Below are 6,186 nucleotides of genomic sequence, written 5' to 3' on the forward strand. Positions count from 1 at the left end.
ATCTGTAAAATGGGGGCAAAAGCGCCCCTCCCCCGGGGGTGCTGTAAGGAGCAGTGGCAACCAGGAATAGGAAAACCTCTGGCGAAGTATCAAGTCTGGGCAGATGGGTTGGGCGCTGGACTGACTGCGCTGGCAGAAGTCAAACCCTGGCCCAGCCCCCAGAGGCTCACAGTCGGGCAAGGGAGACCGTCCATGAGCACACACGCGTGCTCACATGCATTATCATCAGCCAGTAATAGTCTTTTTCATTGGTTGATTTTGCTTTACACTTTACCAAGTGTCTCCAGGTCGTCAGCACCACTGTTTCCACCCTTCCTTGGTTCTGAGATCCGCCTGGGGCACTGGCTTCAGAGCCTTGAAGATTCAGGGTCGGGGGTCTGTGGTGGGCCCAGGCGTCCGCGTGTCCAGCTGGAGTCCCAGGCGATGCTGATGCTCAGGCAGCTGTCTTGGTCGTCCACCAGCTCTGCCCAAGAGCCCAGAGATTCTGCCAGGGCCAGTTTTACAGATACGGGGCCCGCTTTATAGGTGAAGAAACTGAGGTTACCCAAGGAGAACTTTGAACTGTGTCCAGAGCGGCACAGTTCCAAGCGAGAGCCCAGCGCCTGGTGAACAGAGGGTGACACAGGCCAGAGGAGGCAAGGGGAAAGAGTGGGGTGGGCAGGAAGGGCTTCCTGGAGGAGGCAACACTTTGGCCAGGTCTTCAAGGTGGGTGGGGTCCACCTAAACATAAGAGAACCCACAAACAAAGTGCAGGGTTGAATAGCATGCTAGGGAGCAAGGAGGCCCCAGGACTCAAGCAGGACAAGAGGAGAAATAAAGTGGCAGAGATTGGGGACAGGGACAGACAAGTGTAATGAGCCTTGGATTCCGAGTGTGGGGATATTTAGAGATTGTGCAAGCAGCTGGGAGCCACCGATAGTTCTTGAGCTGAAGGCGACATGTCAGGGAGTGGGGGCGGCTAGAAACAAGCTTGGCTAAGCTGGTGGGAGCAGAGTTCAAGGCGCGCCTCTGTGGAGCTTCCAGTGGTTGGGGTGGCCTTGTTTTGAGTTGCTGCCACCCCAACTGCTGCTGCCCACAGTGAGGAGGCAGTGCCGCATCCCCAGCCCTGTGCTCTTGGCAGACACGGTCGAGGTGCACGGTGGAGGGAGAGGGAGGACGTCTGGGGTTGCCCCGGGGGTGGTCTGCACTCGGAGGAAGACCACGGCTGAGAAACGTCAGTCCTCCCGCGGGCCCCCGCCCCTGGAGTGGACTTCAGGACTGAGCTCTTCTAGCTGAGCGGTAGCTGCTCTTAGGCACCATCTTGTGGCCCTGGAAGTGGCCGCTGCTGCCGCCTTAACACCCGCCAACCTGACGGGGTTAGACAGGAGTCCGGTCCACCCAGGTCTGGGGCGGGAGCTTTACTTTGAGCCTCTGCATCACTGTATTCCACTAGCTTGGGGGGGTTGGGAGTGTCCCTGCCCTCCATCACCTCCTTCCGGCCTCAGTTTCCCCTCTGTGAAATGAGTTCCATCCAGCTCTGGTGGTCCATCTGTGAAAGAGGCTGGTATCTCTTGTCATTGCTCTGCTGTGGGTCTCGGGCCTCAGTTTCCTCACCTAGAAAATGGGCTTGCATTTGCATGTGCCAAAACCTCTAAGGCCCTGTTTTGAGCCTTTGATTTTTGCACAAGATCCAGAAAGATTCCCCTTGGCAAATCTTTAGGGGATCAGGGGAGAATTCACTTCAAAGTCATTTTTGGTAGATGCTCAGGGAACACATTGTTTCATGAAAATTGATTTCCTAAAGATTTGGGGCTCGTCTCAAAAAAAGGCAAAGCCGTGAAGGGTTTTGACCATTTGGGGGGAACTGCTCAGAGGCCAGAAACGCATCCCCTCTCTCCATCAGAGGGTGTGTAGGGCCCATCCTGCCTCTGTTGACAGTCCTGCCTATGTCCTAAATGTCTGCCATTGTTCTTTGCTCTGTCCCCCAAATCGAGGAGCCCTCGCAGCTACAAGGTGGAAGGTATTTCCTCCTACACTGGGTGTCCCCAGAGCCCTGGGCACTGAGTGTTCCATCCGAGCAGTGTTCACCGTGCTCAGCCTTGTCCTGGGTGTCAGGAAGCAGGCCTGGGCAACAGAGGAGGAAGCAGACAATTGTAGCAGGGGCTGGTGAGTAGGGGCAGAAGTGGGGTGGCCTGAGGAGCCAAGGGAAGGCACTGGGGGGTCCTTGGGGCCATTGTCCTGGGGAATCGCCCATGGGCTGCTCGGGGAAAGTGTGCCAGGCTCAGGGAACGGCATGAGCCCGTGTGTGGGGGCGTGAGGAAGCCCGGGATGAGTGGTTCCGTAGCCCCTGGGGACCTCGGGTGGGCTCCAGATGATGGAAGATGCCTGAAACTTGACTTTCAGGTAAGTGGAGCAGAAGTCCAGGCAACAAGCCCCTTTGCTCTGGGACACGGAGCGCGGGCGGCAGGTGTCGCTAGTCAGTCACACCTCTGTCCTGCTAAATCCCAGGCTGTTCACTCTGCAGGCGCCAGACTCTCCTCGAGCTGAATTTCTGAGTGAGAGTGAGGCAATTTTGGATCGAGGAAGGAAGAAGGTCCTTCCTTGTTGAGGAGAAACGTGTTTAAAAGAGAAGCAATGAGAGCAGGGAGCTGTTTACAAACATTCAATGGCCTGGGAGTTCTCATGGCTGGAGATGGGACATGTGCCCGTCTTACAGACGGTAACACTGAGGCTGAGAGAGGCGACTTGCTCAGGGCGATACAGCAAGGAGTGCCGTGGCTGGTTTCCATGGAGCTGTGACTTCCGGCAGAGCTCCGGTCGGTGGCAGAGTTGGGGGTGGCTGGGCTCTGAGCGTGGGCCCAGGCGTGCCCTTGATGCCTTGGGTGGCCTGTCTCTCTCCAGTGTCTGTAGAGTGGAGGAGGGGCTGCCTCTGCTTTTCACAGCCAGCGAGAGGAGGGCAGCTGTAGATTCTCGGGCTTAAAAGGGGAAGTTTGAGGAAATGGAAAGCGAGCCTTTCTTTTTTCTTGTGTCTCTTTTTTTATGGCCTCCAGAAATAATCCTGGGCTCTGCAGAGCCTGCTTCAGGATCAAGGTCGACCCCTCCCCAACCCTACTTCCGGCAAAACCGGCCGGGGGTGGTGACGCTGATGGGGAGAAGAGTGACAGGCCTGTGGCTGGTGAGTCAGGGCCGGGAGGCCGTTGCCTGCTGACTCACCCGCTGCACGTGAAGACGGCCCCTGAGCGCCCTGTAGGCGTCATGGCGGCCTCTGCCAGGTCCCGCGTCCACCTCCTCAGCTGAGCTCTGGTCACGGCAGCAGATGCTGCAAATCCACCAAGTGGCGTTGGGGTCCGAGTCCCCTCAGACAGACTCCGTGAGGCTTGACCATTCCTGCACCCTCGCCTTCCTGCAGGAGTCCAGGGCCAGCCAGGCTGCGGGCCTGGCCAGGATCGGGTCACAGGCCCTATTCCTTGAAGCCTGTCTTGTTCGGACACGTGACTCCTGTCCTGAACCTGCAGAAGCACTTTTGTGTTACTTTAACAGAGTGAGCCCCTCTGCCCTGTCATGACATTAGCGCCTCGAGGGCAGGAAGGGGACGCCATCCCCCTGCAGTGGGCCGGGGCCAGCGTGCAGTAGGGCCACAGCTGGCAGGGGACAGCCGGGGCTGGGGGTTCCTCCTCCCGACCAGCCCCAGGTGTGGAAGTGCCTGTTCAGCTCCGAGAGGTGACTTGCGCGGATCAGACAGCATCGAAGCCGCCCCGTTCTCTCCAGACCCACGGGGAGGGGAGGGTCTACGCCCCACGCACTAGAGCGTTTTCTTCTCTGTGTCACTGGTGGTGTGGCCCTTGGCCAAGGGTGTTATGGCCCATCCTTGGCTGGTTCCTCTTTGCAAAAAACAGCAGCCGCCTTCAGCCTGTCCTACAGCAACTCGGGTCACGGGGAGGCTGGGAGGCTCCAGGGTGTCGTGGGTAAGGACTTGAGCTCTGCGGGCCCCTGCTAGAAAGTCCCCACTAACAGCTGCTTACAGGGCAGAGCCCAGCGTGGGCCCTCAGATCCCCTCGCAGAGTGGGGGCGGGGCAGCTGGGCAGGGACAAGCCGGGGCTTTTAGCCAAACAGGTTGAGTCCTCGTTGGGGCCGCATGAAACTCTCCAGGGGCTCCCCCTACCCTTGGGATAAATCCAGGTCCTAAGGCTGGCCTGCAGGCTTTGCCTCCGCTGCAGGTCACCCCAGCCTTGTGCCCCCTTGCTCTGTCCCACACCGGCCTTCTCTGTCTTCCTTTACCATGCCCAGGGTGGCCCTGTTCGTACACACTGTTCCCTGCTCTGACACCATTCCCTAGGTGTTTGCCGTGCAGATCTCAGCTTCAATGTGATTGACAGCACAGATCCTGGAGCCTATCCGCTGGGTTGGAAAGTATCCCAGCTTTGTGACTTTGGTCATATGGCTTCACCTCTCTGGGCCTCATTCCTTCATCCAGGCTGCTGAGGGGAATAAATGCGTTGGTATCTGGATGGGCTTGCACAGGGCCTCCCCGGAGCCAGTCCTCAGTGAGCGTCTGCCATGCTGAACGTCACCCCCTCAGAGAGGCCTTGTGGACTCCCCGTGCCCTCGTCCCCTCTGCCTCGTCCTGCTGGGTCGTCTTCTGCATGCTAGCCCGGGTCGTAAACATGTATTCGTGTGTGTGTTTGGTGTCCACCTCCCCTTCCGGAGGGTCAGCTCCTCGGGGCTCACCTCCGTGCCCTCTTCCTGGAGCAGCGCCTGCCCCTCGGGCGTGCTCTCGGTCAGTGTTGCCCACCAGTCACTGCTTGCCAAAGCCGCCCTTGCTGGTTCTACCCCTGGACATCGAGATGCAAAGGGGAAGTACTTGGCCTGTGTGACCCGACAGAACCAGAACTAGACCCAGCGTCCTGACCCCCCGCCGCGGCCCTTCCCGGCTCAGTGGCCTGTTCCGCCGGTGCCTGGGCACCTCTGTTTTGGGCACGGCATGTGCCCAGCTCACGGTCACCTCCAGGGCAGCCCCTGGACATCCTGCCCCTGCAGCCCCGCCTGTCCCCAGGCCCAGCCCTGCCGCACAGGAGCCTGCTCGGCCTCCCCCGCCCCCACCCCCGGGATCTGCACATCCTCCTTTTTGTTCCGTCTCTGCTGTCCGCCTGTGGTTCTCCGGGCTTTGGGTCAGGGCCTGCCCCTCCAGGGAGATGAGGAAATATTTGGACTCAGTCTCTAGACCTTTTACCTGCAGACGACTTTGTGAGGGAGAGGACAGGGTGGCTGTCCATTGGGCCCACATCCTCCCCTCCCAGGACTGTTCCCGAGGCCAGTTCTTTGCAAAACCTGTTCACCTTCAGCCACTTTCTCCTTTCCAAACCACAGACCAAGAAATTCGCACTCTCTGGTAGGTCCCTGCCCAGAGGTCACCTTGGTGGCCAGGGTGCCAGGGTGGCACCAGCGGCATGGAGTCAGGATCTAGGTGTGAATCCTGAGCCACCACTCCTGGCTGTGTGACCTGGCCCAGACCTTCCCCTGCTCTGAGCCTCCGCCTCCTGACCTGCGAAGGAGGAGGCTGCGTGAGGCTTGGGGAGAAGCCAACACTTCTGTAGGTTGAAGGCTGAGCATGAGCCACGCAAGGTGCTGTCAGCGGGGGTGGGGGGTCTCGGAGGGTAGACCTGAGCTTTCATGGGGTGGCGTGTTGCCGTCAGAGCAGGGGAGGGGAGGACCTTGCCCACAGACACTGAAGCCCAGGCAGATAACAAGCCCTGTCCCCAGAGATGTCATGCTGAAAACAATCCCCCAAACAGAATTCACTTTCACTAGGACAGGAATATTGTTGCTCATTGTTTCATCTTTGTTCTGGGCAAAACAATGCCGGGCTTCCTGGATGACCTCACTGGGGCGAGCCGTTGGGCCTGTGAGGCCAGGCTGGTCAGCATCTCCAGGCAAGCCTGTCCTGCCCTTGGCTGTGGCTGCCTTGGGGGACGTAGGCAATGGTATGACCAAAGAGGGCAGTGGCTCACACCGTGTTAGGAATTGGCAAGCGTGTATCTGCGTATGTCTCAGATTTCAACATCTCTCGAGAAATGGGAGCATCGAGCCCCCGTGGGCCCATCAGTAGCTGGAGCTGAGGAGAGCTGCCTGGGGCTGGAACTCAGGCTCCCATTTGCCACAGTCCCTGCTCCTCCCTGTGGCCTCCCCACTGTACTCTGTCCTTTGCCC

This window comes from Equus quagga, chromosome 1 (genome assembly GCF_021613505.1).
Source record: "Equus quagga isolate Etosha38 chromosome 1, UCLA_HA_Equagga_1.0, whole genome shotgun sequence".
Classification (NCBI taxonomy): Eukaryota; Metazoa; Chordata; class Mammalia; order Perissodactyla; family Equidae; genus Equus; species Equus quagga.